Below are 19,604 nucleotides of genomic sequence, written 5' to 3'. Positions count from 1 at the left end.
GAAATTCAGGTTTCAACAGTTTACAACCTGTGGAGAGCTAAACTGGGACTTGAACATGAAACCCACTATAATATCCACTCTCCCAGTTAATTTTCTCACCTTTCAGTCTACAAGAAGGCTGCAAATCCTCCCAAACATCCAGACTCTACCCAGCAAGCTGATCAGACCTCAGCCAGTGCTCACAGATATCACCAGGAGCAGGGAGCAGCACAGGGTACCTCCATGGTCATTTAGGAATTGCAGAGGGAGCTAAGCTGAGACTGGCTGCTGAACCTGAGGTCAAGTTTAATTGCTCTAAAGTAGTACCATGGGAAGGAGGGGTTTAGTTAACTTCTCTAGCAGAACTATCAGAAAATCAGCCACTGACTCAGCTTATTTAAAAGTGCCTCAGAAACATGTGGTCCACAGGGCAGAAAGTGCCTACTTTAAAAACCCTTTGCCCATGGATGTCCATTCCTGCTTGATTTATGGGAATGGGGAACAGGTAGTTGTGTGACAAACCAAAATGTATTCATTCCATGCTCTTTCCCCAGCTCATATGCCATGCTAATGGTATTAAGAAGGATTAATGTAGGCTTGAAAGAATTAGGAAAGCATCCTGTATGTCAGCCCTTCAGCAAAGCTGTGTCTTAAGATTTATTACATTTATAAATGCTCCTCACAAAAAAAAAAAAAAAAAAGAACCCAAAAAAATCTTTTTACAAGCCCACAGCTGGTGGCAAAGCAGTTTTTTAGTCGAAGGGAGGTGGAGGACCCCAAAGCCAAGCAGAGAAGAGAAGGGTAGCTCAGCCCTGCTCCGGGGGCTGTGGGAGCGGAGGAGCTGCCAGGGCTGGCTCAGTGCCGGTGCCAGCGCCATGCTCCGACTTGTGATCCAGCTGGCAGAGGGGAGCTGCAGAAACATTGCCTTCTTGCTCAGCAGATCTGCTCCTAATTACCTGCCTGTAAATCAGGATTCATTTCATAAGGCTGTGGAGCTGGACAGCATGTAGGCTACAGGACCTGCAAGTTGAATTTCCCTGCCGTGGGTATGCACAGGTTTCAGTTGCTGTTACAAACACCTTTTCTCACAAATTCTACATTTTGCTTCATGATCCAGAACTAAAATAGTCTTTAGACAATAAGCTGTGTTCAAATAATGATTTGTAGCAAAACCAAGAGCTTTTCAGCTGTAGCAGCAGGGCAAAGACACCAGCTCCCAGCTGCAGCACAGGGCCAGATGCTGCTCTGTGGTCCGCAGTGCTGAGGTACCAAAAGGAGCAGGAATGAAATGCTGTGGTAGTCTATGGATATGAGAAATATGAATCAGGAGAGCTTTTGTGAATGAAAGAAAAAACAAACTCCAAATCTGATAAACAAACATTGTAAAAGGCCTTTGACAAGGGTGCGCTCTAGACATTAAAAGTCCCAGGCAAAATTGATTTAGATGAGACAAGTCAGAGGTGCTAATTACAGCTGAAAACTCAAGTGCTGAGTGCTTTGGGTACCTTATGTTCTCTTTTGGGGTTTTTTTCATGGTTGGAGGATGATGTTTTTTATTTCAGAAGAGCTGAACATGGCTTTAGAAATGTCTTTAGATCAGAAAACTACTTTCTCCTCCAATACTTTCTGATTCCTCTCAAAAGCAACCAATGCGGCTTCTGACTCAAGAGCCCTATTCAACTTTAAATCATTGTATCCCTCCAGCAGCAGCCCTTTGGCTTCCATAAAGGATGAGTGACTGGCTGTCTATCACAAAAAAAATGATTTTTTCTATCACTGTCTTCATTTCTAATTTACATTCACTGTCACTGCCTAATTTTTGGATCGTGAGAGGGAAGCTTTTCATACACCCTTTAAGCAGGATGAGCCAGTCCATCAAACACAGAATTGCTCAGAGCAGGCAGGAGCAAGGTCTAAGTCCACATTTTTGGGTTCCAGTTTCAGGTTAAAGATCATCATGTGTGAAACAAGGTCAATGCAACAGTAGCAACCTGGCTGCAAAGCACTCCCATAAGTCCAGCCACTAATCATCCCCTTTCTCCAGTTGTACCTACCAGCTTAACTCTGGAAATATCATTAAGAAGTGTTAAATCACCAGGAATTTCCAGAATAAAGAGGGAAAGAGAAGAAGAACGAAAAGAGCAACCTTCTTTTTTTTTTAGGAAAAAAAGTAGTCTTTTTTTTTGGTACTCCAGCCAGATGGAATTAGGGCAGTTGTTCACTTGCAAATACTATGGAGATTAATGAGGTCCAGAGGCAGAGCCATGCGAAAATAGAAATGTAAAAAAGTGAAGTTTCCAAAAATACAGCCACCACGATACCATAGGGATGGATCAGATTAAATGTTTCATCTCATAGCCTGACTGGGCAGGCTGCCTCATGTTCTTAGCTTATTAAAAACCTGAACCCTTTTTTCACCCTCTCACCAACCCCAGTGCAAACAGAGCTGATGCTCACAGACTTGTGTGTCTCTACCCGAAGAATCACAAGTCCTCACTCTGTCAGTTGTTTGAGAATGTATTTAAGCTCATCTAAATGTTTTAGGCTGCTCTATACACATTTCTTCAGTGAGCTCACTTTGAATTAAATTGTGTAACACTGACCAAGTGTTTTCTGAGTTCTGGGAGAGAGGGAGGGAGCACTGGGAGGCCTCTCTGATTGAACTGGAGACTCAGATGCAGATCTGGATGTCTGTCTTGGAGCACTTCACTGAGGTTCTCTGTGAACCCAGCAGAGCACACAGGGACCCTGAACTCCTCCTGGGAACACAGGCTCTGGCGAGATGCTTACAACTCATTGGCATATCTGAAGCTCTGAAGGGTGAAGTCCTTCCCATCTTCTTCACTGAGGTCAAAAGGATTGCAACTTGCAAATGCAAGTTTTGCTGCACCCTCAAACATTTTTCCTGCCTGTATTGGGAAGCATCCCAAGGCATGAGGTGAGGTTAAAATGTTGCTTTGCAAAGGGCTTGTACCACACTCTCACTTGCACAGTGATTTGAAAGCAGCCGAGATGATGTGCAAGAGAAAACAGCAATGATACCTGCTCATCATCTCTCCAGAAAAGCTTGAGGGATCTGTAAGCTGTATTATTGTACACACAATATAGCCCTGATAGGAAATATTTGGAGGTAACTGCCACCCACTTGAAGTTGCCAGTTACTCACAGGGCTATTACAGAAAGCCAGTGTTGCAAGAATGTCTGCAAAATAGTCATGCAGGTTGTGAGTCCGTCTTTCCTTTTTCATGGTCAATAGAGCATCTTAAAGTTGTGTATGGAGAAGGAATGGGGACAAGGGCTCAGAAAATAATACATTTATTTTCATGCCTTGTTTCTTTCAGGTGTTTTTTTTTAACAGTTAATATTCTGAGAGCAAATCCAAGACAGGCTGTATTGGAGCAGAAAATACTGTTTAAAAATGTTGCTTTAAACCATTAGATGTGGTCTGAAACTTGCTGTGTTAACAGTAGAGAGAAAAACTCAAGAAGCAGCTACTAAAAAATTTCAATACTCAATACACGGGACAGTTAAATTTAAAGCAGCTTAAATGACTCTTGTGTTTTACCTGCTGTTGCTGCCACACACAGATCTTGTCACTTTAAATCTTCATTTGGCAATTTTCTGTTCCGTAACTGTAGGGTATATACTTGGATCCACAGAAGTATAATATTCTGACAGCTGTTTCCTTTGCTAGCAGTTTATTTAAGCACATTATTTGGTGCAATTTAGACCTCATTCAGAACTGCTTCAAAAACTTAAAAAGACTCATTTCTCCCCCTGCTTGTCTGTCTGTCTGATACCACTCCAGCCGTCAGAGCTTCCAGTTCACAATATCATTTCAGCCATAGTTAATCAAACTCAAAGAGGAAAGGCATATGCTTTCAGGCTAGATTTAACCTTTATATGGGTGCCAGAAAATCTTTGGATATAGAAAGAAATAAGAAGAAAATGCTTCTGTTGAAAATAGCAGAAGGGTATCGCTTTCATTATAAGGGCTGTTCCAGAACTTGGATTATACAAAGCAAATTAGCTGCTTTGAATGAAATATGATTTGGGTTTATGATTCTACAGGAAATTCTTTTTCTTTATGCACTAGGCCCTGGAGCTCAGAGCCATACTCTCAGACCTGCAGATATCCATGGTACCTAACTCCTGTTGAAAACAGAGGGAATTATTTCCTCAGCACAGAGAATTAGGAAGTTTCTTTGGAGTGAAATGGTTGTACAGGAGCAGATGGAAAGAGAGGGGTTGCCTACAAGGCATTGCAGAGGTTTGTGTGGTGGCAGAGGGGTCCCTGTCTTTGCTGTGTTTTCTGCCCAAGGACTGGGAGGCAGCAGAGTGCCTAATGCTGGCTCTGAGATGATGTGACACAGCCCCCCAAAGGGGGGAAGGCAAAGCTGCATTCAGGTAGTTGCTGTAGATTCATGTGCCATTTAATGGACCCACTGTAGTTGGGTCTAACAAAGACCAAACTCAGTCTGGACTCATGCCCAAGGTTTCCTGAGACCTGAATAAGAATCCTGTCTTGTTTGCTGCTTGAGCCTCTCCACAGTGCTGGGAGCCAGCAGGGACTTTTGGAATCACAGCAATGGAATAATTTTGAAAATCATGCTAAAGAAGGATCATGACATATTTCCAATCCCCCTCCACACACACACCCCAAAGTGCCAAATGAGACAGAGAAGTCCAGGTCTGTGCCTTGAAATCCAAGTTTCTGCTCCCTTTCCTGCCCCCTGACAGGAGGCAGAGGCTGTGCCTTGTTGTGCATCCCTTCTGCAGCTGCTGGCCTTGCTGGCTGCAGCCCTGCTCCATCCTCCTGCCCCAACCTGCGTGTGCCGCAGGAGGGGCTGACATCAGGATTACTAATGTGGCTCCACAGCCAGAGATATCAATCTCCCAGAAGTAATTAAATTAACCAGATTTACGTAGGCATTCACCACGTACTTTGGATTATCCAGAGGGCTGCCAAGATGTGGGGCTGAGCTGCAGGGAAGCCGGCATGGGAAGGAGGACAGGCAGCTGGAGGTGCCCATCCTGAGCACAGCATGGGAGAGACGTCTCTGTCCACTGCTTCAAAGCTGTGTTTGCATTTTCCTGGTGGCTGGCAAAGGGCCGTGGCTTCTTGGGCGGAGCCCTGCCCTGCTGCAAATCTATGGACAGTCTTTGACTGGAGAACAGGTCTTTCCAGGTTAGGGCTGCTCCTACTCTCCCTGTGCTATCAGGCTGCATCTGATGTGGGAACTCCTCCTCAGTTATAAACTAATTTGTAGTGGGCAGCAGAGTGCTTGGTGGTTAGAGGAGGGAGGGTAGGGATGCACCCCTGCATCCCTCAGTAGATCCAGGCATTTCAGCTGGCCCTCACAGCTAAGCCCTGCAGACTAGACCTGCCAATCTGTCCCTAATATCTGAATGAGCTCATTTTAGTGTAAGTTTAAGTAGATCTAATCTACAGTTCAGGCACAATACACCATGTGCACACAGTCATTTACTCAGTGCCACATCCTTCTCTTCTTAGTAATTTAACCAGGCCCACTCTCCATGAGGAGATTAATTGCTTGGATGAGGTGCCTGAGATTTAGCCAATGCTTCAAGTATTTGGGCAAGTCATGTTAAAAGCCCGATGACTCAGTTTATCCATCTGTGTAATGGGGCATTCCCTTTGTCTCAGCGCTGTTGAAAGGCAAAATGAGATCTAACAGAGATGTAGGACTGCAGGTATTCAGCGTCTCCCAGGGCTTGGTCATTAGATCTTGATGAAGCCAACCTTGCTCATGAAAGGAGAGGCAGAGACTTCCAAGAGTCCAGCAAGACTGCTCAGAGAAGGAAGTGCTGGAGAATTTGCTTTGTGAAGTGCTTTGATGCTTTTTGGAGAGCAGCAGCTAAAACATGAAAATTCTTGCCCTTGCCAATTTTAATGAAATATAACCAAGTTTGGTTTAGTGGGGTTTACTTCAAAATGTCCTTTTGTTTCTGAAGAAGACAAAGTAGCTTTGCCAGCTTTGCTTGTGAGGTAACAAAAGTATTGCCCTTTAAATGGAGCTGCAAAGGAGCAGTCTTTTAATTTCATGGCATTTGGTATCATTCAATAAATGTTTTGCCAGAGTAACAGCAGCTAGTGTTTGTCTCAGAATTTTTCATGCAGATTTCTCCAGTCTTGCAGAAAAAAAGACACTGAAGAATAAAGTTCATGAAAACTGAAGCCAAAAAATCCCCTACAAGTCTCTGCTGTCACAACTGTACAAATGCAGAGCATGTGGACAGTGGATGCTTTGCCTGGAGAGATGTTACTGCTCTCAGTTCTCCCGTGAACAGGGGTGACTCTGGTCTCTCTGCACATGTGTTTTTTCATTCTGTTTGTATTTTTATTTTGTATTTCAAATAGCTGAAGAGTGCTGTCAAAAAAGTGGGCACAAGCTTGGTCCCTCAGTCAGAATGTTTGGGATCACTGAAGACCTTTGCATTTAGTGTCTTTATGGGGTAACAGTTCTACCCCTGTAAATGCCAGGTATGAGACAAGGGCAGTTTTCCCAGGGTAAAATAAATGCAGCACTATCCTGGCACAGCTACTGAACAACTCAACTTCATAAAGGGCAACAAAAACACATCTTCTGGCATCTTTGTCCATTCATCCAGTTCCCCACCTGGCAATAGATGTCTTCACTTTGCAAATGTCACTTTGTACTAACATTTTGTCCTTTGCTGTCTATTAAATTTTATGCGATGACAGTCATTGTGAACTAAAGTTTCAAAGTCCTGAGGGCTATTTCCAATCTCACATGAGATACTACCTCATCGTTCCTGAATATTTTAATTCAACTCCACATCTTGAATAACTCAGCACTGCTTGGCTTGCAAAATCTCAGGTTTTATACTGGGAAAGGGAAGAAAACCAGTAGCACTTTTCATTGTTCACACTCACCTACTAACTGTGATGAAAAAAAATCAGTCCTTCAGCATCCAAAAGGGTGTGGTATAGCCTGGCCCCACTTGTTGGATTATCCCTTTCCCTAATGCACATCCATGTACTGTGACAGCAAGTCAGCATGAACATCCAGCATTCTTTCCCCATTAACCTCTTCCTTTCTTATGACCTTCCAATCTCTTCATTCCAGGGTTACCAGCAGGTTAGAATGCAGTGACAATGACAACTGAGGCCCCTTCTTCACCTAAGCAGTCCCCATGTCCCCTGTGCCTCTGCAGTTGCTGGAACATAGTTCAGGATCTGTTGCAGATTGTTTATTTCATATTGCTCTATCAAGCACCATTTTGCATGACCAGGATTAATGTGCTGCCCAGGCAGAGCACTGAAGAGGAAAACAAATACTCAGCTTCTGAATAGAAAGGTGACTGGGAGAGAGATTGTGCGAGTTCACTGAGCGTTACTGTTACGAAACATCTGTGCTGTTTTGCAGGATTGTGCAGATAACCAGAATGAAATGACTGTCCCAGAATGATGGGAGAGAATATCCAAGATGTTTCTATATCTCTCTGACTCAGGATGTTGTACCTCAACCACTCATATATCTTTGGGGATTTCCCTTTCTGACCATAATACCAAAGTTAAAAACCTATCAGAAAAATGCCTCTTTTAAAATAAGATCTATTTTGTGGGTAGAGAGAAAACCACTGAAAAATCCCAGATCATTCTGCCAAGCCTATGAATTACAAATAACAGACATGCTGGCTCAAGAAAATCCTTAGTTGCCAAATGCTCACCGTTATCTTTGCGATGTTTCTTGCAGGTGTCAGGCTGCGGTGAGCTTAGCACACACCACTGATTTCCTTGGACAGGCTAATACCTTTCCTGAGAGACATCTTTAGTCAAGACACAGCTGGAAACAAATGTGTACTGTGTCTTTTCTGTCACAGCTCATCTTTGCAGAGAGGCTCATGGAAGGACTCTGCGCTATGACTGTTTTCCTGTTTAAGGCTGGAGTGAGCACCAGTGAGCTGAGCTCTCCCATCCTCTCCAAGACCTGTCCTGTAGCATGCAGGAGTCCGAGGGGTTATTTCCCTCTTCATACTGAATGTAAAGTCTCTTCTTTTCCTAGGATACCTGTTGGCTGGGCCCTAGTGCTAAAAAGGGATTTGTTCCTTGTTTGAGAAGGACTGTGGTTAGACTTCTACCCTGTCTTCTGCGATACGTGACTACCACAAACATCCGGCTTTGTTCACTTGTGTTAGATTGAGAAGGATGGTTATGGGAATTTGGGGTTGTGCAGGTAAAAAGCAGCTTTCAACAGTTTCTCTTGTTATATTTGTACCTGAGGGTCTTTCAAGATCACATATTCTATGAGTGACTGAACTTACCACTGTGCCTCTTTTCTCCTAATCTGCACTTCTTTTGCCCAAGTTTTCTGCTCTGGAATAGGCTGATGGACAGAGTTACCCTCTTTGTTCTGCTGCATTGTGTTCTCCTGCAAGGACTGCTGATACAGCAATTTCAGAGTGGGACCCTCTACAAGAAGAAATCTTGCACTTAAAAATCCCTTGTTAACAACATTCAAAATATGATCTGCTAATCAAAAGCATATTGCTAAAAATACTCCCAGTGCGTCTTGTGCTAATTCCAATAAGGAATAAACTTTCATGGCAATCTGTAAGTTGAGTGAGTTTTCAGTAAAAGTATACACAAAGAAAAGAAAATCTATAACTTTCAAGTAATTTAATCGAAAGGATACATTTACAACTTGCCAAGTATATTTTGGGAATGTTGTTAAACTAATGAATTCTGAGGAATGACACCATTTAGATTCACCATGATAATAAGCACAGAGATATCCCTTGTTGATCTCAATTTCTTCCCACTGGGAGCCTTATTAAGCCTGGCAGTGAGTCTCAGAAAGTTTTTGCTAGGAATGGGCTGTTAAGACCAAAGGAATACCATACCATTAGAGGTGGAAACAGGCAAAATACTGGGGATAAGCAAGAACATTTTGAGTAAGTTGGGAAATCTTGAAAAGACAAAAGTTCCTTTTGAAGAGCAAATCAGAGAAATTCTTAGTATTAAAATTGTCTTTGTTTCATATTTTGTTCATTCAGACTAATAAAGAGAGAAATCATATAACCTTAGTGACCAGTCACGGGGATCAGTGAAGAGCTCTTGAGGAGAGTCCTGCTGTGGAAGTGTCATGACCAACTGCGAATAATTTATTTGCACCATTTCATTGCTGGAGAAATACTCAGGAAAGGAGAAATCACAAAAAAAAAAAAAAAAATCCTGATATGGTCATGTAAAATCTCTGAGTAGAAAAACGAGAAGATACATTCCTCCATAAGGAAAAGTTCATAATGAATAATTCAGCTTGCTATACTAGTTACTGCAAGTCCTGCCCTAGTTAGCCAGGCTGTAGAATGCTGAGTTAATGAAGGCTACTGTTCTGACAGAGAGGAGAAAGAGCATGATTTCAGCAGACTTAAAAATATATCTCTCTATCTATATTTTAAACTTCATTAAAAGCAGTTAATAGAACTGTAAAGTACATCCTTAGCATACAGTCCATGAGTACTCTCATTAATTCAACTGTTGCTCCTTATGTTTAGAGTTAAGTAAATGCTTTTTAACAATTTACTAAATCCAGTCTGTGCTCTTTGGACTGGAAGTTACCTCTACATATGTACAACCCAAACAGTCAAGAAATGATAAAGGAAACCCCCCTAAAATTAGTAAGAGCTTGACCTGAGTGCCTGCATAATACTCATAATAATAACCCTTTTGTCATCAAAGAGGTTCTCACTGAAGCCTGGGAGGGTGTAATTTTCTCGGGGGCCATTGTGCATGTGATCCACAACGCTGTCTCATCAAATAATCAAGCGCTGTGCTGCCGCTGGGATGTGTCAAGTTACACAAAGAAAATTATGTGTTTTGTGTGTCCATAAATTGAGAGTTCAGGGGGGCTTTTTAGCATGGGAAGCATTAAAAAAGAAAAAAAAAAGGTAAAAAAAAGGAAGAATTTTTTCCCATCTCCAAACAAGCAGAAAAAAGGAGAAAAAAAATTCCTTTTCCTTTCTCCTTAAATCTTGCTCCTTAAATAACAATTATCACAAGCAGAAGACTGTTGTGAAAAAGAGCAGAATAGAGCACTCAAATGCACAACTCCAAAACAGACAATGGGCAATTGCAAGTTAGAGATGACATAAGTGAAATGGCTTATGCTATTAAGGAAAACAAGACTGAGGAAAGCAATGTGGTTGTTTCTTTCATCCACCCAATCTCATCCTAACCCCAAGCAAGGAGTGGCACAGAGGCATCACAGTTTGGCACTGTGACCCCAGTCAAAGGAATTTCCAGAACGAGTCCCTGTGTCCCATTAGCATTGGTGTGCTAAGTGTTCAATATGAGCTTTGAGGGCTTTGCTGAACTTGGGGATTTGGACTATTTTAAGCAGTGTGTACTTAGAGCTGGATATTTTTAATATGGTTAGTTATTTACAGTAAAAAGACGTTTGTCCCAGTAAAACATAGTCATATGCATGCTAATCTGGTCCTTACCACTGTCACTCCCAATTTATCCTACTTTTCACTTTAATATGAACAACAATTCATTTGTTGTTTTTATCTTCTGTTAGACTTTAAACTCTTGGGTTATGGAACTCATATATTGTATGTGCTGTCATCGTCATGTTATAAACATTGAGGTGGAAGTCACAAAGTGTTCAGCTCCAGGCCAGCTCTACTCTGCTGGAGTAGAGTTTTTCCACTGGTAGGACAGGTGGGAGAAGTAGGATAGATCTTGGTGCTTCAGAAAATCTCCTCCACCACCACTGCAAATAACTCAGCAACTCACTTTGGCAATGGCCAAGCACTTTTTACTTCTGTTCTTGCTAAGTCACTGTGAGTTTTGCTTTGACTGAGTCCAGGATTGAATTTTTGTATTTTTAGAGATCTCAGTTTTAGCTCTTGCTTCCAGTGCACAAGGAGAGGCTCTTCACTGTAAAATCTGTAACTTTGGTGTGTGTCAGATCACCTCTCTCACTCTGCTGAGAAACAGAGTTTACAGCAGTGGGTGGCTTGAGAACCTGTCTCTTAAGGTCAAATCAGAGGTCACTTTTCCAACTGCCAGTTGAAAAATCACTACAGCTGGGCAAATATCGCAAAAAGCATTTAGCTAGGAAAGACCACGTGTTTGCCTCAGTCATACTTGCTTTCTGCAAACATTCATGTAAGCAACCTTTTGTTTGCACAGTAAAGCAAAATGTTGCAAAGACCATAAGCTACCTGTGTTCACTTGGCTGTTTGGAGACATCCCTCAAAGGTCTGGGTTTTGAAGCTTACATATGGACTAATGAATAAAAACATTTGATTATCATGAAACTTTCTTGACTGTCAGAAATGGAAAAGAGAATCTCAAACTATTACAGGATTTGTGATAGAATTATGCCAGCTGGTAACTAAATTTAATATCTTTATGCTTTTTGATCTTCGTAAAATGGAGATAATGCTTCCTTAATGCAAAAAGGCTGAACACATGGATGAAAACCTTTAAAACTTTGAGGTTCTCAGCTTTTGAACTGGCAAGGGCTACATAATAGGTAGATAGACTAAAATGTTGATCAGTTAATGGACACAGTTAATGGATAAGTTGTTCATAGAGTAAAAGAGAGAAATTTTGAGTGAAATTTGGTTTGCACTAATAGTGATAGTATTCAGAGGACAAACAAGGCCACTCACTATACAGCTCTCACAGTCTTGGCTTCATTCTATCCCCAAAACTTGTATCTCCCTCTACCGGAGGGAATTTTTCTGTTATCACCTCATACCCTATTCTAAATCACCTTTTTACAAAAAAAAAAAAATCTCATCTGTCCCTTCTCCACCTCTTTACATTTTGAGCCATTTATGCATTTTTTCCAATTTGCTTTGTACAGGGATGAGTGTCTGTAAACCTGCCTGTCTCCACACATGTGGTCTCCCTCTTCTTCTCATGCAGTTCTATGTCCTCTGACAATGTGCACACTTCATTTTCCATCCCCCTCTCTGGTGGGTCACTGATGCATGATCAAGCCCCCACCTCTGCTCCCAGAGGCACCACACTTCTCACCTCTCACCGTTACCCCATCTGTATCCATTTATCACCACTTTCCAACTTGTCTAACCTCGGTTACCAAGTCATTCTTTTTTGTAGCCAATTGAGAATTTCACTATCAATGCCAGACTTATTAACCCTAAGTCTTTTATGCAGTATTGCATAGAAAAAAAAAAAAGAAAAAGCCTTGTGGAAGTCCAAGTCAATTATGTCTGCTGCTTCAGCCCTGTCAGCTCTCATCGTCACCTCCACTCCAAGGAGTTAATCATATTTGCTGAGGATGACCTACTCCTAGTAAATGGATTCTGCTGACTGCCCTTGCTTAGCTTCCCATTGCAATAGGCTGGGTGGCATCTATAATCTTTCCCAAGACTAGTGGATATAGTATAATAGTCCTCTAATCTTGTCATTCCTCCAGCCAGCTGCCCTCATATACCATTACTTTTGTCACCAATGGGAACTTGAGAGTGATTTTTCCCACTAAAGGACTGTACCAAAATGTCAGTCCCTGTAATAGGCACAAACACACAGCGTGAGGTGACAGCTGATGAGCTGCTTAACTCCAGAGAGAAAGAGTGGAGAGAATTGGCAGGCATCCAGGGGAAGTGAGAAGGTGGTCAACCATGTCCCCACCACAGGTCAGGAGCAGAGCTGGGAACAGAGCTGGATCTTCTGATGTCCTTGGGCATTGTTCTGACTATTTTTATCTGGGAAAAAGCCCTGGCAGTCTCTTTGCAATGGTGCCCCCCAGAACACAAGCAAAAGGTACACAGCTCCATGTACATCATTCGGGTGTTTCTGTTAACAAAGGCTAATCAAGCAGCAGATTGGAAAAGCAGAGCTGACACTTGTGATGAATGTACGACAGGGCAGAGGGTGATCGTATGTAATGAAATATGTCAATTCAAGTCATAATAAAAACAATGAACTGAAGACCTGACAGCAAGGGTGGGATCCATCTCAGCTACCACAAGCTGTCTGTGCCAGGGGGCTGTGGCTGCATCAGGAGAAGGAGACACGTGTCCCCAGAGGATGACCCACCATCCGTCACAGGCACTGAGCTTAGGGTGACCTGTCCTCCAAAGGTCTTCTGTTACAGAAGCAGCTTTGGAGGGTGAATTTTAGATTTCTAATGCTAAGAAATGGTAGATAGTCTTTTGGGTTTCGCAGTGTAGCTAAAGCACCCCTTCTCCTCCCTACCCCATGACACCATGCAGGACATGATCTGATCCTAAAGGCTCTTCAAGGAAAAAAGAGAACACTGCTGCCTGTGGACTGTGATAATTGCATTGGAGAAGTTGCTAGACTGAGCCTTGTGTTCTTCCTCCCAGCTTAACCATTGTCCCAGGAAGTGGACTCAGTCTATGGCCTTGAGGAACAGGGAATCCCTACACCTATTCACCTACAGCATCCAGCAAACACCACAATCAACCTGGAACTCTTACAATGAGCATCTCTTAAGTAATAACTGAATACCTGCAGTTTGGAGTGTCATGTTGAAAGAGCTGAGGCTATTTACCATATAAACAAACACCAGGAAGAGGTTATGTTTTTTAGACTGCAACCTAAAAGGCGGGGGGGAGGGGGGGGGAATAGTATAGTTATTATCTAAGGTTTTTTTTTAGAACTGTAGTCAAACCCAGTTTACAGCACAGCCAGCAGCAACAGCAATTTGAAAAGTCATATCAAGGGAAACTGAGCTTTAACTTCCTCTGCAAAAAAAAAAAAAAGGGGGGGGGGGTCGAAAAAGCAGTTCTAAAGATAATCCCTGCAGAATAGGTTTGCACATCTTTGTCTTCAACAGGAAACATTTTTTTATGAAAACAGTCATTTTGATAAAAAGGACTGTTAAGTGTCACTTCTCGCCAGTTAGCCATGAAATTGTCCTTAATATGTGCAGATATTTCAAGTACCACATAAATGTCACTCCACTAGCACAACTTCTCTTGGATATCTGGACTTGAATCTAATTGTCGCATTATGTCAGGAGCAGCATAATAATTAGATTCTCATTGTAAAACAAGGAAAGGTTCACTGTAAATCACGGGATCAGATCCAAATTGGAAGTACTCTGATTTTATTGAAAATGGCATGGATCCACCTGTTCCATGTTAACCAAGAACCTGAGACTTCAACAGATCTTCACAGACTATGTGAAATTTGGTCTTCACAACTCCTCTATTCCTAATTATAGAAATTAGGAGGTTTTGTGTGTAGAACTTTTGTTGGTTTTGGTACAGACTGAAATATATCTTATTTTCCTCACTCCTAGTAACTGAATTCTAAGTAAAACTTCTTTCCCTTTTTCTTCTTTTTCCCCTCAGTTCTCCATCTGTGTGTAGTTAAATGTAGAAGCTATATGAAATCTGTGTTGCCTTCCTCGTGTTTTCACAGCAGACTGTTATTGTAAGGGAGGCTTCCATGAGGAGCCAGAGACCACGCACTGCATTAGCATCTGAGCAGGCAGTGTAAAAAATCAGATCTGATTCTGCCTGTGGAAGATAAATGAGCCAGAGTCCCCAATGCCCAAGATTTGGTCATCTCTTTATGAGTTCTGAAGTACTTATTAGCAGCTTTGATGAGTGCTAGGGGAGATGAAGTCTACCTTGAACAATGTTAGAAAGCTGAATCAAATCACTTGAAATCTCCCAGAGGGAGAAACAGCCTGAACTGGTTATAGGTTTATCTGAACACTCTGATGGTTGGGGGAAAAAGCAAGTGTTTTTTTCAGCAAAATCTCCCAAGAATTTACTCTTAACTATAAGAGCTCTTCTCCAGCCATTTTATGGATGTAGTTAGTCAGTTTTGCTGAAGATTTTATCCCCACTCTGTATCTTCTTCCTGAGAGATGCAGCCTGCTGAGATGAAACAGGTGAAAATGATCTTTCCATTGGCATGTGCTCATGGGCTCTGCCAAGGCCTGTTCAAGGTGGCCATGAAGAATATTTCAGGACAGCTGTAGATATTTTGAAAGCACTACACAAAGAATGTGTACCCTGGACTAGCATGTGAGTTTGCAGACACAGAAGAGTATAGCCAGAAAGTTAAAACTGAGTTAGGGTGGTTTAGCAAGTCACTGGGTGTCACTGGAGTCAAGTAACTTCTTTTTTATTCATTTTTAGCAAAACAGGAATGTTTAAACTGCCTTCAAGCTTTCAGCTGGGTCTCTGCTTATTCCTTATTACAAATGAGCTCATCTTCATTGGGAATGTTTCCTTTGCAAGCAGTTGTCTCCATGACTCTCCCTGTGCTTAGTTTGACAGCAAGGCCAAAATGAGTGAGCTGGGAGGAGCTGATGCTTTTAGAGTTGCTGAAGACGTGCAGCACACTGCTATCTGTGCCCTAAAGGTTTGCATCAGGGACGATCCAAATCCAGCCAAATTGCTGGCAGATAACAAACTCTCTCATCCCCTCCATTACAACTTGCATAGTCACTTGAGGCCTTTCTTTAAAATCTTGGTCTGGGAGGATGAACTGAGATCCAGCTGAATGCAGTTTGTTTTCTTTTTAATGCATTCAGTCGATGCTCTGAAGCAGATTTTGATGCCAGACATCTGTGCTTCTTTCACGCACCCAGCAAAGGCTTGTTCTGTCATGACAGAGCTTAGAGCAGGATTATTCGTGCCTGATGGTGATGGTTGGTAGCAACTCCTGAAGCCTTGAACATTGCAGAGCATCAGAAGCTGTCATTGTCAGTGCTTCCTTCACTGCAGGGAGCTATGTAAGTAACGTTCAGGCTAATTTAGAAGAAAAATGAGTTGGATTTGCAGCAAGAGTGATTTTTCTACAGTAGCCAGTGAAGTGGAACTCCGGGAAGCAGTGAGAAGATGCCATTTGGGGCTGTGTGTGGTGACTTGGGGCTTGGGAGGAAAAGTGTTGTACCCAATGAGCAGTCAGAGTCAGTGATGGCAGTGCCACGTGGCAGGTCACTTTCAAGGAGATCAGCCCGTGCTTTGTGCCTCTGTAGTCAGGACTCTGCAGAGGGGGAGATGAGGGTTTTTTATTTATTTATTTTTTTCCAGGTGCAGGATAGCCTTTCATCTGAAACCTATCACACTAAACCCCTTAGAGGGTCTTTGGGCTTCTCCATGGCTCAATGTTTTCATAACAGGTGTTTGCTTGTGCTCTCCCTCTGGGTCCAGGAGGGATGTGTGACAAGTGAGTGCTTGACACCATAACACTGTGAGTTTATTTTGATCTGAAGCAAAAGAATCATCAAATATAAAGAGATTTCAGCTTCAGAAGACACCAGATTTGCCTTCTGTCCTGTCTCTCTCATTGTATGGAGCAAATGGTCAGCACTGAGCTGGACTTTAAGCCCAGATGAAGAATTTCAGGTATCTAAAATAATTCGAATGGAAAGCTTGGGATCCTTACAGCTCTGCTTCCCCTATGGGAACAAAAGAACTTCAGAAATACAAGGGGAAGCCAGAAAAGCTTAGTTAAGTCCTAATGATTGCTGAAGGAAACCAGTAAAACTAAAAGAGGAAACAAGTCCCAGTATAAACCTACCCACCAGCTCCGACCTGATGAGGTTACTTTGTGGGCTGTGGTTTTGAAAGCATATGGCTCAGAGAGACCCCCTCCTGCCCTCAAACCCATGGTGGTGAAGGTTTTGGAGGGCAAAGGGACTGCTCAGCAGGAAAGGAATTTTCCCACTAGACATTAGCCAGGGAGAAAAACTTATCACAGAGTTTCCCACAGCTGGGGTAATGCAAAACAAGAAATGCAAACATCCAAACTCATTCGAAATCACAGTTCTTGCATAGCACCTGCTGCCTGCACAGGATGTCATTCTGAACTGATGCATCAGCTCTTTACCCCCATGAGAGTTTTGAGGCTGTGTCAGATAGTCACTGGTGAAACCTGGAACAGGGATGTAACAGTGGAGAGAAGAAGGAACTCTGGTGCTGTGAAAGGAAGTACAATCAGCTACACAGCAGAAGTATCTATCCAGTCAGAGCAGATCCTGTCCAGTTGGAGAAGTGAGACCCCTTTTCTGAACTGTATTACTAATTAGCACCTGTAGCAATCAGGGGTTATTGCACTTGTCCCAGGATCAGAAAGCTCTGTCGTGATGCAAAGAAATATGGAGGTAAGTGATTATGCCCTGTGTTACCTGACCTGATGTCCCATCCAGTGCTCAGCACTCACCACAGCCTGGAATCTCACTCAGCAATGGGTAGGTGGCTATAGCGTTCTCTTATTTTTCTTTCTCTGCCTGCATATGATTGAAGAGTGATGAAGGCAAGAAAATCCTGTAGAGACTAGTCTACACAGGGGAGAGGTTAATGGGCTGCAGTGGCAGATATCTAATCCTCTACAGCATTTTTGCATAGAAAAGCTACATGGGCTCCCTAAACTTTTTAACTGCCTCGAGCAGCTTTTATCAGACCTCCTTTGCCTGCTTGGCTCACGTGTATGCCAGATGTTGGTGGCTTGAAGGAGAGAGGGACGTTCCCAATTCTCAAGCCTGGTGGTGTAGTGTCTCTCCATGCACCACTGCTGTCTATTTTACTGCTCCCTTGGGTTTCTCAGCACTGCTGCTGGGATTATTATTAAACTGTGTGCTCTACATGTCTCTTTGCAGAGTATCCTTTTTCAAAGAAAAAGTTGTTCAGAAGACATCTTCTGTGCCTTCTTCACTAAAGCACTGTCTTTCCCATGCAGTGTTTATCCCAGCACTTAGGGTCCCTCCAGGACAAAGCAGTGATGAGTAGTTGCTGTTCAACATCCAGCAGCAAGCCTTTCTAAGATCAGAGTGTAATAACGAGTTCAGGTAGATCCCATTCATCCTGTGTTATTGGAACTCCACAGAGTTATCCAAGCATTCTTATCAGTAAGATAAAGCAACAGATTTTACAGGTAGACGATGCCTCAGGCACGATGCCAGTAGGCAGAGGATTTTAGTAAAGTAAAGAACCTGTGATCAACTGCTCTAAATAAGAGTTACAATCCTTTAGGCTCCTCAGATACAGGCAACTGAATACCCATTGGGTTTTTATACCTGGGTATCCCTAAGAAAGGAGAATTCCTGGAACAAATGCAACTGATCTGATATACAGAGAGAGAGCTTTAGGGAAATTATTGCTCTGCTGCATTATTAAGGATACAAGGCTTGTACTTAAAGATTACTAGTATTAACAAAAGCCCTGAACAGTGTTCTGGTTTTGCATTAAAAATCTGGCTTTCCTTTTTTTCCCCCTCCTTCCATCTCTCACTCTTTCTCCCCTCTCTCTTCTTTGTCTTTTATTTTTGGCCTAGTCTCTCTCTCATTTTAGTTGATAAACAGAAAAGGCAACAGCACTGGAAGAGTCAGTGCATTGTCAGGGGGCCTGCCTTAATCCCCTGAAGTCCCCAAGGAATAGTAGGGCTGTGTTAAGTGGACTTCAAAGGCAGAAGGTGGAATGAGGTGTGATAGGAAACCAGCTCTTACTAACTGGTTCACTTCAGGCTAGCTTTAAATAAATTGCAGCTCTGAGCAGCTTGGACATTGACAAGAGGGCTGTGATATTTGTGGCTGCACTACAGAGAATTTCAGCCTTTTAAAGCAGGAATGGGAATAACCCGAAAGGATTTAAAGCTGTGAAATTGTAAAGCAAAAAAACAAAAAAAGCCTCTCAGTGTGGAGGCTCCCCAGGCTTGTTCCTGGATTCCTTCTCTCATAGATAAACTTTACCTGTCTCTTAAGAAAACACATCCTGCATTCTTTGTTATTTCAGCTTGGTTTAGGGAGCAGCTGAGCTCTCTGGCCGCAGCTTTGAGAAGTGCCATAGATGGGTTTTTCAGAAGAATTCAGGATAATGAGAAGTGAGTTTTGAAAAAGGTGTTATTTAGCACCAATTTGGGAGTCACCAGCATCTGAATCTCTGAAAGAAAAAATTCTTATCCCCACATTAGCTGCTGTGAAGTGAAACTCTAGGTCCTGAAGGCCAAGGAGCACTGCCAAAGCAGTTTGTGGACCCATTTATGGTTCACTTGGGTGTCCTCATCACCTGCAATTACCACCATGGATGTTTATGGGTATAAAACTTCATCCAGTTTGTCTAAGCCTGTAAGACCAGGGTGGAGAGTCAATGACAGCTGTGGCCTGGTTTTTTGTTCATTCAGACTAAGTCAAGTCATAAGTACAGTTTATTCCCAGCACACTCCTAACAGCATTGATCAGGCTCCTACTTTCCAGATTTTCAGTCAGTTTGAGTATTATATTCTCTCTTGCTCCCAGCTGTTTTTCCACCCTTAATCACCAGCAATAGAGATGCAGATTGCTATTGATGTTGTCATAATAGCTGGTCCACTGATATAAATCAACAAGAGAGCAATGGGGTGATATGGATTTATAGCAGATGAGGCTTCAGTTTGCTTTTAAAGGAAAGCCTTGTAAAGCTGAGGTGACTGTTCAGAGTCAAAGTTCAACAGCCACTACATGTGTGGAGTCCTAGAATGGAGAAAATAATTTTATTTGGTCAAATGGGATTTATATTTACAACTCTGGTAGCTGGAACACCTTCATTTTTAATACATTTGACTTAGAAATATGTTGATGGAGGTGAAGAGCTGCCTCCCACTTAGGTAAAGATGGCTTTCCTGCCATTCAGTT

General features: G+C 42.5%; 1 long non-coding RNA gene across 1 annotated transcript in view; it reads left to right on the top strand.

The window, feature by feature from the left end:
- Positions 1 to 17,004: 17,004 nt before the first annotated feature.
- LOC139680373 (uncharacterized) overlaps positions 17,005 to 19,604 on the top strand; it is a 41,436-nt gene continuing 38,836 nt past the window's right edge. The window contains exon 1 of the long non-coding RNA XR_011699341.1: positions 17,005 to 17,099. This is a non-coding gene — a long non-coding RNA (uncharacterized lncRNA). The remainder of the gene's footprint in view (positions 17,100 to 19,604) is intronic.

Source organism: Pithys albifrons, chromosome 18, assembly GCF_047495875.1.
Source record: "Pithys albifrons albifrons isolate INPA30051 chromosome 18, PitAlb_v1, whole genome shotgun sequence".
Classification (NCBI taxonomy): domain Eukaryota; kingdom Metazoa; phylum Chordata; class Aves; order Passeriformes; family Thamnophilidae; genus Pithys; species Pithys albifrons.
The sequence above is the reverse complement of the archived record's forward strand: the minus strand, read 5'-3'. Positions and strand labels throughout refer to the sequence as shown.